The sequence below is a fragment of the Schistocerca piceifrons genome, chromosome 5 (genome assembly GCF_021461385.2).
Source record: "Schistocerca piceifrons isolate TAMUIC-IGC-003096 chromosome 5, iqSchPice1.1, whole genome shotgun sequence".
Lineage (NCBI taxonomy): Eukaryota > Metazoa > Arthropoda > Insecta > Orthoptera > Acrididae > Schistocerca > Schistocerca piceifrons.
This window is the reverse complement of record NC_060142.1, coordinates 316,230,985-316,248,903: the sequence shown is the minus strand read 5'-3', so window position 1 is coordinate 316,248,903 and position 17,919 is coordinate 316,230,985.

The window sequence follows — 17,919 nt, the reverse complement described above, 5'->3', positions numbered from 1 at the left end:
ATGAGAGCAGCAAAGAGAGCGGAAGGAGATACGAAGCGACCTCACTCGTCGGCAGCCGCCTCGAGTTGCACTCGGACGCTGCACGGGCCTGAGTCACATTCCGTGAAGTCGTCTTCTCTGGAAGGGTCGGTGCAGTCACGCGCACTCACCTCCTGCAACAGCCGCCGCTGTCCCCTTCGTCGGTGCGTCGCCACGCTGCACGTGTTCATTTGTCCTGGGGCGTCTGCCTTCTTGCGCCGATCGCTAATGACTGTGGCCGGCGCACGCTCCGCTGGTTGCAGTAACCGCAGGGGCGACGTACCCACGCCACGCACCACTGCGTGCCAAGTCAACAGTAGACAGTCCCACGCGCTGGCCGTGGAGTGTTGCAGGGTGCTAATAAACGACCCGATAACATTGAAACGGTAGGAGCGGGAGACGAGTGCTAATATGCCAAGACCCTTCACATACACATTTTAAAAACAGATTTATTGTTATACTTTAAGTGAATTCGCAAATGCGAATAAGGACAACCATCAGTTGTAGAATGGAATGACGACAATGAAAATTTGTGCCTAATATGGACTCGAACCCGGATTTTCCGCTAATCGCGAGCGGTCGTCTTACCATTTGGCTATCCGTGCATGATTCAGAGCCAGACCCAAACTCCCATATGTCGTTAACTATTTTCCTACAACCTGTACTCGTACATCCATTATTGTATATTCCCATGCAGGCTGGATGTTGCACTTGAAAGTCGCTGGCCCTGTATCGGCAGATAAATACGATATTGCAGTGCCTGTGTTATTCTGATTACGCTGCAAATTCCCTTTGGACATGCATGTATGTCCCAAAGAACAGGCACTGCGGCGACCACAGCCGTTACAAAACAAATCAAATGGATTCGAGTCCTGGTCCGTCACGACTTAACATCTGAGGTCATCAGTCTCCTAGAACTTAGAACTACTTAAACCTAACTAACCTAAGGACATCACACACATACATGCCCGAGGCAGGATTCGATCCAACGACCGTAGCGGTCGTGCGGTTCCAGACTGAAGCGCCTAGAACCGCTCGGCCCCACCGGTCGGCACTGCAATATCAAATTTATTGTTAGTCTCTTCAAATCTTTAAACTCTTGAACACAGATGGTCAGTTCAGAAAACTTTAAACAAACCCTAATAACCAGCGTTAAAGAACATTAATAACTTTACAACTCTGTTTGCTGGCAGTAAAATTATATTAACAATAAACAGTTTTAACATTCTGCGTGGTGTCTGTTGTTCTATATCGTGTCTCCCTATCACTTTCGCGCAACGACGCTCTGAGCGTGTTTTTTAGGGAATTGACTAGTTTGAACCTGGGACCTGTTGCTGGTAAGGAGACGTCAGACCACACATGACATGTAGAGTTCAGAAGAGTTCAGTGAGACTAGCGATGACATAACCAAATACTTAATGATTTCAGCGTCAGCTCCACTGCACTCCCTGTAAAAGAATCTTAATACTAACTAAATTTACTGGAAGGGGTTCAAGGCTTCCTATTTTTAGTTAGCTGGTAAAATAACGTCGAAAAAGCAGTTCAGTTTACCGTTGGAAATATTATTCTACTCACAAAACATTGTTTATAAATTACACTATTGATAAAAGGAAATGTTTTAATACCGGATGGTAAAAACCAACTGCGTTCAACAAAAATGTGAACGAATATTCCCCGAATGAGTTTCCAAGTTCTACAATGGATCGAAGGATGATATATGCAATATCACATCTATAATCTAGGTTTAAATTAAGTTTCACAAAAGAGAAAACTATCAAAATGGTCTACAGTGATCCTCAATTATCTTTAATTACTTATCAAACTTGTCGTAAATTACAGTGGCTCATTTGGCTTCTCAATAACTATATAACAGAAAAAACATCGCGTTTCAGGTTTTTACTTCAAGTGGCAAATGTGAACACCATGAGCTATAATTGACGATCGACACTAGTATTACGCAAAAAGGGGGTGTAGCAGATGAGACTTCTGCAGTTCTGAGTGAAGCTTTATGCGCTGTTATGCGGCATCGCGTGCGTTCATTACCTTGTCGGTGTTCGTCAGGGGGCGGTGGGCAGCACAGCTCCGCTCACCTCGCCGTCTCGGAAGCAACTCCCCCTAACTTCTCCTTACTACAGTTTACCGAAGTTGGTTTAAAAAAACTATCTGGCTGTGTTTTCATCTGACCAATCAGTGTCTCAATGTTAACCTTAAGCTACGCCTACAAAAATTCTGTCTATCCAATGAGAAACATTATACTTTTCGTGGTGGGGCAATGTTTTTTAAAGTTTGCAAAGTAACAGAGACGCGAAAAAGTCTCACGCTATAACTTGCAGCTGGTGTGGTCCTTTTAGTGTTATTGTAAGATCTATACTGTTCTTCTCGAGGGATCTATCTTTTAACATGGGCTGGCGGGTGGTCCTGACGTAACACAGACGCGAAAAAGCCTCACGCTAAAACTTGCAGTTGGTGTGGCACTTTTTGTTTTATCGTAAGATCTATACTGTTTTTCTGGATTCCTCTAGCTTTTAACATGGGCTGGGAGGTGGTCCTGGCGGTTAGCTGGCGACGTAGGTGTCCGTCCGTTATCGTAGGGCCTTCCAGCTTAACATGGTTCTGCTCTCGGCTTCTGTTCCCGTTTCTCCCCTCGGAAATGCGTCTGTCTCGCGGTGGGAAGGTACGACATGCATTAAGGCATTCTTGTGTTAGTCTGTGGTATTCCATTTGCTCAATCGTTACTCGTATTACTTTGGTTAATTTAATGTCACGATTTATTCGGAGCTATGTGACATACTACTGGATTTGCTTATCATGTCAGGGTTTTCGTGGAAGGTGTTGGATTTGCCTGACACCTTACACAGTATGTACAGAGAATTCCAAGAATCACCAAGTGTGATCTTTCTCCTTAAAACAGATAATTACAACACATAATTTCACAAGCGTCTGACTCGAGAAGTCATTTAAAATGCAATTAAACAACAGATACAACCCTTGCGAATCCATTGGCAACCAAGGGATAAACAACAGTAATTAAGTTGTGTGGGAGGGGCTATTACCCTCAATTTTGGTACTAGCTTAACAAATGGTAGGTCCTTCAGTACACTTGCTCACCTTTCTCTTTACGATAATTCACGTCTTGGCCCTTCTGGTTATACTAACTTATGGTACCTATGAGATTTGCTACCATGATCTTTTCCCGTCGCAAGTCTCGCACCTGCTGCATCTAGCAGTCAGGCCTACTATATGTGTAGCCTGCCAAGCGAGTGCTTTTAATATTTGTACAATGGAAATGTTGATATGACTTATAGTAGCCACTGCTACTGTACATTTATAGCAAAGCCCTATCAACCAAATGTTTTGCTATAATTTTTTTGTCTTTAATTATCTCAACGCAATGGAATTAAACGCATCTGAAAATAAACTTTAAATATGGCACTGTCTGTTAACATTCCCGATGGACTCACTGCATCTTGGCAAGACCACATTCGATATTCGATATCTATTACATTCGTTTTAGTCAGAGCTTGGCTATACTAGTAATAGGGAGCTTATGGCAAAAAATGTCTGAACAAAATGGCTACCCTCTACTACCTTCTACTGAATGACCATGACCACAATTTTGTTCCATATCTCCTCTTTTATTTTTCTGAGATTCTACCACGGCAATGATACAAAATTTCCTCCAATACAATTAAACATAACAAAAAACAAGGAATTCTACGCCCGGTGGGCTTGGCATTACGTACACATTTCAATATCCTACGGTCTCTTAACGTTGTTGTGGTCTTCAGTCCAAAGACTGGTTTCATGCAGCTCTTCATGCTACTCTAGCCTGTGCAAGCTTCTTCATCTCCCAGTACCTACTGTAGCCTACATCCTTCTGAATCTGCTTAGTGCATTCATCTCTTGGTCTGCCTCTACGATTTTTACCCTCCACGCTACCCTCCAATAGTAAATTGGTGATCATTTGATGCCTCAGAACGTGTCCCGTCAACCGATCCCGTATTCTGGTCAAGTTGTGCCAAAAATTCCTCTTCTTTCCAGTTCTACTCAGTACCTCCTCATCATTTATGTGATCTATCCATCTAATCTTTAGAATTCTCCTGTAGCACCACATTTCGAAAGCTTCTATTCTCTTCTTGTCTAAACTATTTATTGTCCACGTTTCACTTCCATACCTTGCTACACTTCATAGAAATATTTTCAGACACGACTTCCTGATACATCTATACTCGATGTTAACAAATTTCTCTTCTTCAGAAACGATTTCCTTGCCATTGCCAGTCTATATTTTATATCCTCTCTACTTCAACCATCATCAGTTATTTTGAACCCCAAATAGCAAAATTCATTTACTACTTTAATGTAATTCCCTCATCATCAGACTTAATTCGACTACATTCCATTATTCCCGTTTTGCTTTTGTTGATGTTCATCTTATATCCACCTTTCAAGACACTGTCCATTCCGTTTTATTGCACTTCCAGGCCCTTTGCTGTCTCTGACAGTATTACAATGCGACGACCCTCAAAGGTTTTATTTCTTCTCCGTGGGTTTTAATTCCTTTTCCGAATTTTTCTTTTGTTTTCCTTACTGCTTGCTCATTATACAGATTGAATAACATCGGGGAGAGGCTACAACCCTGTCTCACTCCCTTCCGAACCACTGCTTCCCTTTCATGCCCCTCGATTCTCATAACTGCCATCTGGTTTCTGTACAAATTACAAATTGCCTTCCGCTCCCTCTATTTTACCCCTGCCACTTTCAGAATTTGAAAGAGAGTGTTCCAGTCGACACTGTCAAAAGCTTTCTCTAAGTCTACAAATGCTAGAAACATATTTTTGACTTTCCTTAATCTATCTTCTAAGATAAGTCGTAGGGTCAATATTGCCTCACGTGTTCCATAATTTCTACAGAATCCAAACTGATCTTCCTCAAGATCGGCTTCTACCAGTTTTTCCATAAACTGATAGTTCAGTGATTTTCACGTCTGTCAACACCTGCTTTCCTTGGGGTTTGGAATTATTATATTCTTATTGAAGTCTGAGGGTATTTCACCTATCTCATACATCCTGCTCACCAGATGGTAGAGTTTTGTCAGGGCTGGCTCTCCCAAGGCTATCAGTAGTTCTAATAGAATGTTGCCAACACTTGGGGCCTTGTTTCGACTTAGGTCTTTCAGCGCTCTGTCAAACTCTTCACGCAGCATCATATTTCCCATTTCATATTCATCTGTATCCTCTTCCATTTCCATAATATTGTCCTCGAGTACATCACCCTTGTATAGACCCTCTATATACTCCTTCCACCTTTCTGCTTTCCCTTCTTTTCTTAGGACTGGGTTTCCATCTGAGCTCTTGATACTCATATAAGTGGTTTTATTTTCGCAAAAGCTCTCTTTAATTTTCCTGTAGCCATCCCTGCTTAGCCATTTTGTGCTTCCTGTCAGTCTCATTTTTGAGACGTTTGTATTCCTTTTTGCATGCTTCATTTACTGCATTTTTATATTTTCTCGTTTCATCAATTAAATTCAATATGTATTCTGTTACCCAAGGATTTCTACTAGCCCTCGTCTTTTTACCTACTTGACCCTCTGCTGCCTTCACTATTTCATCTCTCAAAACTACTTATTCTTCTTCTACTGTATCTCTTTCCACCATTCTTGTCAATCGTTTCATAATGCTCTCACTGAAACTCTATACAACCTCTGGTTCTTTAAGTTTATCCAGGTCCCATCTCTTTAAATTACCACCTTTTTGCAGTTTCTTCAGTTTTAATCTACAGTTCATAACCAATAGATTGTGGTCAGAGTCCACATCTGCCCCTGCAAATGTCTTACAACTTAAAAAGTGGTTTCTAAATCTCTGTCTTACCGTTATATAATCTATCTGAAACCTTCCAGTGTCTCCAGGCCTCTTCCATGCATACAACCTTCTTTCATGGTTCTTGAACCAAGTGTTAGCTATGATTATGCTCTGTGCAAAATTCTACCACTCAGCTTTCTCTTTCATTCCTTACCGCTATTCCATATTCACCTACTACTTTTCCTTCTCTTCCTTTTCCTGATGTGGAATTCAAGACACCCATGACTATTAAATATTCGTCTTCCTTCACTATCTGAATAATTTCTTTTATTTCATCATACAATTCACCAATTTCTTCGTCATCTACAAAGTTAGTTGGCATATAAACTTGTACTTCTGTGGTAGGCGTGGGCTTCGTATCTATCTTGGCCACAATAATGCTTCCACTATGCTGTTTGTAGTAGCTTAGGCGCATCCCTATTTTTTTATTCATTAGGAAACCTACTCCAGCATTACAACCCCGTATTCACCTGACCAGAAGTCTTGTTCCTCCTGCCACCGAACTTCACTAATTCTCACTATACGTAACTTTAACCTATCCATTTCCCTTTTTAAATTTTCTAACCTACCTGCCCGATTTATATTTTTCCTTATCATTGTAGTGCACTGTCTGGATTGGTACGGATATCCACTACTACTACTACTACTACTACTCTCTCTCTCTCTCTCACTCTCTCTCCCCCTACTCACTCTCATAAGCTCATACATTAATAACCTAAAGCATTTAAAGCCTCATAGATCTACCTCGGCAACCTGTACATACTCAACGAGCAATTCAAAATCCGTAGAATAATTTTTCTTTCGCACTTCTGCGAGTCTCATTTTGGCGCATATTTCGTATTTTGTGTCAAACTTTCTTCCGCTTATACAATTCATGTTCAGAAGTTACGGAACGAAACCGGTTTTGCACACTGGTTACGTTTAAGTGTTTTCTGCCCCCCCCCCCCCTCTTTCCTTTAAACAAAAATTTTTGAAACTTTTCTGTGTCACCGTGTAAGTAGGCTGTTTAGGTTCTTATATTGGTAACGCTGCCGCCACGTAGCGCTCTGTATTAAAATCACTGGCTGTGCTGTGTGCAGTCTGTGGCTGGTTTGAATTGTTGTTGGCTATTGTAGTGTAGGGCAGTTGGCTGTTAACAGCGCGTAGCGTTGCGCTGTTGGAGGTGAGCCGCCAGCACTGGTGGATGTGGGGTGAGAAATGGCGGAATTTTGAGAGCGGATGATCTGGACGTGTGCATCAGAAACAGTACATTTGTAAGAATGGATGTCATGAACTGCTATATATATCATGACTTTTGAACACTATTAAGGTAAATACATTGTTTGTTCTCTATCAAAATATTTCATTTGCTAACTATACCTATCAGTAGTTAGTGCCTTCAGTAGTATGAATCTTTTACTTAGCAGGCAGTAGTGGCGCTCGCTGTATTGCAGTAGTTCGAGTAACGAAGATTTTTGTGAGGTAAGTGATTTGTGAGAGGTATAGGTTAATGTTAGTCATGGCCATTCCTTTGTAGGGATTATTGAAAGTCAGATTGCGTTGCGCTAAAAATATTGTGTGTCAGTTTAAGCACAGTCATGTATAATTTTTCTAAGGGGACGTTTCATATGTTGACCCTTAGCCGAGGATACCTCACTGGAATCTTCTGATTTTTTCTTGTAGTTTGTGTAATTAGTGTAGCTATTGTTTATTGCTAGCGTGTAATTATAGAGAGAATTTCCTTTGTACTTGTAGTTTTCCATTGTTGTACAGTAAAACAGTTGTAGCATACATGTAGATTTGCACCAAGTATTTCGCAGCTGCGCTTGCAATTAACTAGATATTATTTTCAGTGCTATGTTAATGTGTTTTCTTATTTTGCTCTTTAAATTGTGCTTTTCTGTGTTGTCGTATCAAGTATTGTGACAATATGGCGTGTGAAAAACGTAATACTAGGCTCCAAAGTAAACTGAGAAATGACAGTGAAGACGAAAGCAGTGTGTTAGCGCCACTGTGTAGTGAATTAACTAATGTTCAAACTAGTAATTTGGTAATAGTGCATAGGGAAATGGAGCGGGCTGCAAATAATGGTGTAGACAGTGAAACAATTAGTGAACAGGGAAGCATTATCGATCGATCGGTCGGCAACAGTTCGCATCAGGAATCCGAAATGACAGGACACAATCTTGCAAATACTGTAGATTCAGGTTTTGCGTCTTCACCGTTTTCTCAAATAAGTCAAGACACATTTTCTGCTCTTCAAAATGTGAATGTTGCCGGTGCAAATGCACTGCCGAAAAGCATAGAAGAACAGATTCCAGACACTAATACTTTATTATTGCAATTAATGCAACAAATGAATCAAAATCAGAGACAAACACAGCAACAGTTAGACACAATGGAAGAAAATCTTCAAAAGTTAGACACAATGGAACAAAATCTTCAAAAGTTAGACACAACGGAACAGCACCACAGACAAACACAGCAACAGTTAGACGCAACGGAACAAAATCTTCAAAAGTTAGACACCACACTTGAACAAACACGTGAAGATTTAACTACTGAGTTACATAAAATCGAATCAAAATGTCAAAAAGTCTGTAATGTAAAAACACAAATTTGTGAGCATTTCCAACCTATATTTTCGCGTCATGAAAATGCATTACAGAATCACGAAGCAGCCATAAAGGAACTGCAAACTATTGTTCATCAAAATCATGACACCTCGCAAGCTAAAACTGACTCAGTTGCATCTACCGATTCGGTTACGCAACTTGCAAAAACTCAGAAAAACTTAAAGGACACAGTAGATACGACTTCAACACAAATGGACTCTCTGAAACTTGGTTCAGAAAAACACACTGAGGAAATAAGTTCACTATCAGAGAAAGTAAACCGAACTTTCGGATCAGTTCACTAACTTATCTACAAAGGTGGATGATGATCTGAGTGACACAAGACCTGTAGCCTTCACTGACACAGAAGAGTATGAACAATTTAAGAAATTCAAACAAAATCAGAATCAAATTAATACGCAACACAATAGAGAAATCCGGGAAGTACAAGATCAGTTGGCATAAGTAATACAAGAATTACATATTTCAGAGGACACTCGCGCTCCGATATGGGAAGAGGGACACAGAAATAAGGAACAGCCACAAAATAATAACACAGCGCATTTCGGAAATTATGAAAGAAATTGGAGAGGTGCACCGAATTTTGAAATGGAACCGCTGAAACGACGTAACAATGACCGACATGCGACTCGCCGACACGATGATTTTGACTATAAGCTGTTCATTACTACACGTAAATTCAAAACATTTAAGAATTCTAGCAACGACATTCATCCACAAGCGTGGCTTCATCAATTCTATCATTGTTTATCTCCCAACTGGTCATTAGAGCACTGATTAGAATTTATGTGTGGCTATTTAGAGAATGAACCAGCTGTAAGAATGCGATCGGTCATTCACGATTGCCACAGTGATGGAGAATTTTATCATGCCTTCCTCTCAGCATATTGGTCTCAAGCTACACAAGACCGAGTAAAACATAGCATCATAATGACGAAACATTTCGAACAATCTGAATTTTCCAGTCTCGTGAAATATTTTGAAGACATGTTGCACAAGAATCAGTTCCTGTCAAACCCATACAGCCCCTCAGAACTCATCCGCATTTGCTTAATCAAATTGCCTGAACATTTACGATACATTATTTTGGCAGGACGTTGCAAAGACCATCATTGAAGCTTTTCAGGGTCTGTTACAAGAATTGGAAATTGACACTGACAATCGCGGAACACGAATACAGGAGCACAACAACTACAGGTCACATCCGTCACAATTCCGCAATGACAGAAATAATAAATGGATACGACAAGGCTATTCTTACAACGTAAATCGTGGCCAAAACAGACACCACCCGTATGACAACCGTTGGCAGAGTAGTAATAATTGCAGGGAAAGATCACCTCTCCGCAGTAGTAATGACTATCACAGAGACAATCAGAGAAACAGACAATATGGGAACCAAACTAATTATTATCAAGGGAGACAGAATAACTTCAGACACAACGGTTCAGTGCGCAGTTACGATTCCGGGAGAAATTCTCCACCAGGTGACCGACAATAAAGAAACTATGGAATCTACCGACATGACGACAGACCTGAATTGCATCAGAACTGGCGGGATTCGAACAGGACAGGGCCCTCTCAACAAGGTGAATTTGTAGAAGTTAGGTCTCCCAATCCCAATAACGATGCGCGCCATCAAAGAGACAATAGGCAGTGACTCATAACGCTGGCAGCCACAAAATGTACTTATGAAACTGACGACGCAGCTGCCGTAGCTAGTAATTACGTAAAAATGGAAGACATTAGGGACATCTTACTCCAGGAACATGACGTAAAACATAACAACATTGCATATCCTGTGATTCACATTACAGTAAATGACGTAAAATTTACGGCAGTACTTGACTCTGGCCGTCCTATTTCAGTAAATAGTGAAACAGCCTTCAGCAAACGCAACAAATCGAACTATTGCCCCACACTTCCGTTACGTAAGATTAAATTACAAGGTGCAGTCGTTGGAAAAACTGTAGATGTACGCCAACAAACCAACTTCGAATTCTTTTGTCGAAGCCACAGCTTCTCTATGAACTTCCTTATTGTTCCATTATTGTCGACGAAAATTATATTGGGAGTAGACTTTTTGAGTGAATACAAAGCAATCTTAAACTTTCACGATTCTGAAAGAAGTTTAGAGAAAGAAGGTAAGTCAATAGCTTTGAAATTTGAAGATTGACTCTCAAACCATGACGAGGCTTTACCTTCTGTTAGACAACAGTTCGGAATTTTCTACGGAACTAGACACTAACAATAACTCTGCAAGTACTGACAGGGATGATATCGGCGACATATTTGAAACTAATGAGTTAATTCAGAATAAAATCCAAACAATTGAGAATTGTAATGACACTGATAGGCAGGACCTTTTTCAGATTTTACAAGCACATTCCACAGTTTTTACTCACAAAACAGGAACAATCAAGGGATTTCAATACCAATTTCGTGTTCGTGAGCATACTAAATTTTGTGTTAGACCATACGTAATTCCAGCACATTATAGGGACCGTGTTAGAACAGAAATACAATCTATGCTTGACAAGGGCATTATTGAGCCTGCAGTAAGCTCATACAACAATCCATTACATGTTGTTGAGAAGAAAAATTGATCGGACTTGTCTTAATTCGAGACAAATCAATACTATCATTATTCCTGAAACAGACAGGCCGCAAACGATGGAAGAACTTCTTCAGAATTTTAATGGTGTAAAAGTGTTGTCTTCTATTGATCTCAGATCCAGCTTTTATCAGATCGAACTTCATCCAGCATGTAGAAAATACACAGCTTTTCTTTCTTTCGGCGTTTGTTATCAATTTCGGAAACTTCCTTTTGGTTTGAAAATTTCTTCGGCAGCGTTCATTCGCGGACTAAATTCCATATTACGTGATTTCTTAAAACGTCACATCACCTTATATGTGGATGATATTCTAGCAGCAGAAGCCTCATGGGAACAACATAATCGCATCCTCAACAGTTTGTAGCGTATTTTTGCAGAATCTGGAATCGCAGTTAACTTGGAAAAGTCTGAATTCGGTAGGTCAAAGGTGAGGTTTTTGGGAAATATTATTTCTTCTGAAGGCATTCAGCCGGATCCTGAAAAGTTAGAAGCAATCGGAGCCATTCCAGTTCCATCCACAAAAAAACAAGTCCGCAGTTTTCTAGGTCTCGTAAATTTTTACCGTCGTTTTCTGAATATGCAAATTCTAGTTACACCAAAACATTGTTCTCTCACTGAAAAAAATACTATTTGGAACTGGGACGAACAAGCACAGTTGGAATTCAATTCTTTGAAAGAATCACTACTTAACGCGCCAATACTAGCTCATCCAGATCTGTCACAAGATTTCTGCCTTAGCGCGGATTCTTCTAAAGTCGGTCTTGGTGCCCATTTATTTCAAGAAGCCATAGAAAATGACACTACTGTTCAGAAAACCATTGCTTTTGCTAGCCGAGTGCTAACAAAATCTGAAAAAAATTATTCCGTTACTGAATTAGAAACTTTAGCTATCGTTTGGGCATTTAACAAATTCCGTTTCTTTCTTTCTGGTAAGCACGTAAAAGTATATAGTGATCATCGTGCGTTACAATTTCTTATGTCTTCAAAATTAAATCATGACAGGTTAAAACGTTGGGCATTGTTTCTGCAAGAATTCCACTTCACAGTAGTCTACATTCCCGGCAAGGAGAACATTGTTGCGTACGCACTGTCACGCGCACCGGCTGGGCTTGAGAAAAGTAACACAGAAGGCAACCTCGAGAAAAATTTCAGTATTCTTTACATTCAGAAAGTCGCCTTTGAAATCTTCATCACCACATCTTTAAAGGACATTGCTCATGAACAAGATAAAGGTCGAATTTGGAAAAACATCAAAAATAAACGGCATGAAAAGACGCACACACAAATTCGGCATTATTATCTGGTTAGAAACAACATACTCGTCAAACGCTGCACTGTTGATTACAAGCTATGGGTACTTTGCATTCCAGACGATTTTGTTAATAAGCTCATTTGGTAAATTCATTTCAGCTACGCACATTTTGGTCCACGAAAATGTTATAATATTCTTCGAACGACTTGTTATTTAAACAATATGGAAAAGAGAACTCGGAGAGTCTTGTCTATTTGTAAATTTTGTCAAAAGGTGAAACCATCTACTATCCCAGATCGTGCTCTGTTGTTTCCTATCATTCCTTCTAAATTAAAAGAATTCGCTGCTGTTGATCTCTTGGGACCCCTTGTCAGAACATCGAATGGATTTTCTTACGTTCTAGTCGCTGTTGAACTTACTTCAAAATTTGTTTCTTTCACTCCGTTACGTAAAGCCACTGGACGGTCTGTATCCAACGCCTTTGTTAAAAATTTCTTACGTGAAGTTGGACACGTTAGTAAAGTCATTTCAGATAACGGACCGCAATTCAGATCTGGTGTTTGGTCATGCATGCTTCGGAACCATAAAATCAAACCTGTTTTTATTTCATTGTACTCACCACATTGTAACCCGTCTGAACGGATTATGAAAGAAATCAATAAGTTTTGCAGACTTTATTGTCACAGAAAGCATCAGCATTGGGACAGATTTTTACACTTATTTCAAAACGTGCTGAATGAAATGCCTCATGACTCCACTGCTTTACCACCTATTTTTGTACTGCAGAATGAAGAACCACCGAACAGAATCAGAGAGCTTGTACCTTTCCCGAATACACGTAAACTTCGACACAAAGACATAATTGATTTGGCTATTAAAGATATAAAATCTGTAGCGGACAAAAGGAGAAAACTACACGGTAAAGCAAATGCAAGGAAATTATATATTGGTCAGAAGGTTCTCATTAAAGCTCATTCATTGTCACATAAGAAGAAACACTTGAGTCACAAATTATTTCTGATTTACAATGGACCTTACAGAATCCGACGTATACCACATGATAATTGCGTTGAAGTTGAAACTCTGAGTACTAGGAAGAGTAAAGGATTGCACCACATTTCACATGTAAAACCGTTTATTGAGAGATAATCTGCTTTTTAACTTCGTCTTTGCCATACAACTTATCACTTCACGTTACTAGTATGCTTTGTCAGACTGTTAACATGCAACAATGCTTGAAGTTAAATATCCAGTCAAAAACCATGAGAACTTATTTAAACAGAAATTACGAATGCATTGTTATAGTGAACAGACGACACAGTGTTATTGTGTGTGTACATTCTTGCTTGTTAGTGGCACGATTATGTAATGACCATAAGGCTCACATACTTAGAACATGTACCGGCACTGCTAATGAGATTTTAATGCAACATTTTGGTTTACTTGAAGATATATTCTGGATTTAAAGAACTTTCTGTGAGATATCGGATGACACAGTGGTTAGTTTTTGACAGCTACACGATTATATCACGACGATACTAATGAGTGACACAATTTATATTATTGCTTTTGCGCTGTATCTGTTTTATATCTGCACAGTTTTTCTGAATTCTTCTGGAAAGGAAAACATGTTTTAGTAGTAACTTTGTGGTACAGCTACAATGAGACAGCCTTTTCTGTAGCACAACAATACATTACAGTACACTACTTACTTCATCACGGCAATATGAGTAAAAACTACGACATCTATATGCATAGCAATTCACTTCGTTTATTACGAGGTAAGTACACTGACTTCTACAGAACTTTGCTTACGGACGACGATAATTACGACACTTGGCACATTTTTTACCCTCAAGTAATGACACAGATTATGTTACAACAAGACGCACAATTTAGCGCCGCAGTACACGTATTTGAGTGATTAATTTTGTACTCAAAACATTTGTTTTTAAACATTTTTGAATTACAAAGAAAGTTTTCCATGATACATTTCATTTCATTTCTGTAATCTGTAACACCTGAGGGTATAATTACATTAAACCTCAGGGAGGTATACGCCTACTTTGTGTACCATGTGTTTGGCAAGCACAAGGAGCCCTAGCTAATATGGTATTTGCTTATACAACTTTACACATCGGTACCATATTCCTCTAACACAGAATTACACAGCTATCTGATTATTTAACAGAGAAACAAACATTTTTTTTACTATGTCAGTGACAGATATTTACGCAATTACGCAGTTGGATAACTTCACACTTATGAAATTGTATTTCGTCTGTACTTTGTGAACTGTTCATATTTTTTCGGAACCATTGTGCTACTATGAGAGCTCTGAATGATGTATTTGGTATGGGATCATGATTTTAAAGTACATTTGAAGTAGATGACACTATTGAAATGAGCAGAGAATTTTTTTTAGGTTTTGAAATTATTGGAGGAAGCTACAACGATTTTGAGATATGATATTATTACGACGACGATGTGTATTGTGCTGTTGAGGTATGTTTATGATCAATAAGATGTTGCTACCGTATATGAGGAACTTGATTGTGCTACATATTTCTTATGATGAAATATTGAAGAAGTATCGACGAATATGTATGTGTATAATAAGGTAAGGAATAATGAGTAGTGGTTAGGGACTCTGGTTTGTGAAAAAGGATGTTGGAAACCAAGAATCGTACTTTAAGAGTTATGAAATGTGTCTATATGCGTGAATGTATCACAATGCCGGCGAACATTTTTTGGACCCTGTTATATTTATAGGATTTTGTTTCTACACATTTGTAACCCAAATTCTCGACCTGTGAAATTTTTTATATGAAACTGTCACTGTAGCGCAAACTACTGTCATAAATATTTCGGTAAGAAAGCCAAGTGACCTTGACGTAATGCGTCGAGAGCGGCCAGCTGTGCCAGCCGCCTGGAGAAGCAGCCATTAGGTGGAGAAAAAAAGAGGCCATTAACCTTTCTATTGACATTCCTTTGTAGAAAGCATTGCAAATACGACACGCTCATTGGAAACGTATGATTACTCGTACTTTGTGCTACCTACAGAAATGCTTATGAATTGATGGGAAATATTCGTACATCTGAACACCTGATTATGACAAGTGTCTTTCTACGAGAATTGAGAGAATTTCTACTAACTTATGAAATGCCTCATGACTACTGAATGATATTTTATGCTTTACTTTGTACATACTTGCTTATTTTAATTGATATCTGTTTTCCAGGTGTGTTGCATCATTGGTTTTATAAAATAAAACTTTCTGTCAACAGATCTGTTAGATAATAATTTTATGATCCACATTCTTCAAAAAAGGAGCATTTGGAAAGGAAAGAACAATAAGAAGGGACTGGGAACAGTAACTGCATACATAATTTTCTTTTCAAGTACTTGGTAATTTTTATGGTAGAATAAGTTATTGTCCACCACTTTAATGACATAGACATGATAATGTGAATAGACATTTTCCTTATCTGCATTGTTGTCTTTAATGTACTATCTTTTCTGCTTGAGCTTTGTCATGTTTAGATATTAGTTATTGCATTTGCTGCTGCTGTTTGCCAGGCATAGTGCTACTGAATTTCACTTTGTATTACTCTGTTAAGCCAGTTTTTCTACTGATTTATTGTTCTTGTTTGTTGCACATTGCTTTATATTAGTTGTAATGTTGCATTTGCTCTGCTAATTTAGATATACTGCTGCTTGCTTTGCCAATTTGCATTTTTTTGTCATTGCTGTTTGTATTAACTGCTTTGTGCTGCTGCATTGCCTCGTCCCTTAGTTTATGCATCTGAGCTCAGTAGATTTAAGTTAGCTTAAGAGGGGGTAGACTATATAAGAGAATGAGTTGCGATGAATTGGAAGGAACACATTGAGAAGTTATACAAAAAAAGTATAGAAAGTTGGTATATATAGGACTTTTTGGAAATAATGAAGAATGAAAGGAGATCTCTGAGAAGTAAAGAAAGTTTTGTTTGCAAAATACTGCTGTAAAACAAACCCTGTCCTTTCCTTGTATTATCCCACTATGTGTTTGTGTACCCGTGGGTATTTGTGTTCTTCCTGTCTTTATGTGTTTATCTGATGAGAGTTACGTTGTAAAATTTTTCTGATAATATGTTATTTACTTTGTAAAGATGTTTAGACATTATTTATTCTGTTTTGTTTCAATGCTCATGTGTGAAGTTGATGTTTCAAAAGTTATTCTGATCTTTTATGTATTTACTTATGTCATAATTCCTGTAACACTGATGTATATGTTTATTTCTATTCTTTTGTAAAGCCCCTATTACTACAAATGTTATCTGTATTATTATGTTCTTTAATGATGTATTTTGTACCTTTGTTATTATATTCTTTTGTTGTAAAATTGTAATTGACACCAGTTCATCAAATTAAGTAACTCTGTAAGTTACATTTCACTCCACACGTTTCTGTTGGTCATAGTATATGGACAATATGTGAGAAGTAGGGACTAATAGTGTTTGCACGTGTGTTAATAATTCAGCAAGGGACTGGATAACAGCATTGCTGGTTCCAAGGAAATTTAAAAAAAAAATTTTGTGTGTGCACAAGTGGTGGTTCATGGACTTGTTATATTGTCCACAAGACTCTTCTATGGTGATTGTGCACCTGCACAGTCGCAACGGATGGCTGCTAGCTACCTCTACAAGGACTACAGTGGGTCTACACCTTTGATGACTCACCAATACCATTATTTCTACAAGGACTGCAGTGGGTCTGCACCTCTGATGGCCCGCCAATACCATACTCTCTACCAGGACTACATTGGTTCTGCTCTGTGACGACCTACCTACCAATATTCTTCAAAACTTCGACTGACTCTGCAGTGGGTTTGCTCCGTTGTGGACCATTACCTGTCTGCATGTCAAGAGTCAGCACTGTCTTTCCGTTGGAAGGACAACACTACTTCTTCAAGACTGCATGGAAATCCACTACTTCCGTGTGCATTTTCTTTTACTGCTCAGACTTTGAGAAAAACACTGCAATTTTGCTGTGATGAACGATCAGGACTGTCTTTATGGACTGTGAGAGAATTTTAGCTCTTGACCAACATTGTATCAATAAGTGTGTGCATTTGATACCTTCGTTATTGTAATTATGAAAAACTTTATCAAATCATTATTGGCCACTGCCCAAAACAATTTGTGAAATTTTTTGTGGGGAGCATGGGGGCTATGTAAGTAGGCTGTTTAGGTTCTTATATTGGCAACGCCGCCGCCACGTAGCGCTCTGTATGAAAATCACTGGCTGTGCTGTGTGCAGTCTGTGGCTGGTTTGCATTGTTGTTGGCTATTGTAGTGTTGGGCAGTGGGCTGTTAACAGCGCGTAGCGTTGCGCAGTTGGAGGTGAGCCGCCAGCAGTGGTGAATGTGGGGAGAGAAATGGCGGAATTTTGAGAGCGGATGATCTGGACGTGTGTCCATCAGAAACAGTACATTTGTAAGAATGGATACCATGAACTGCTATATATATTATGACTTTTGAACACTATTAAGGTAAATACATTGTTTGTTCTGTAT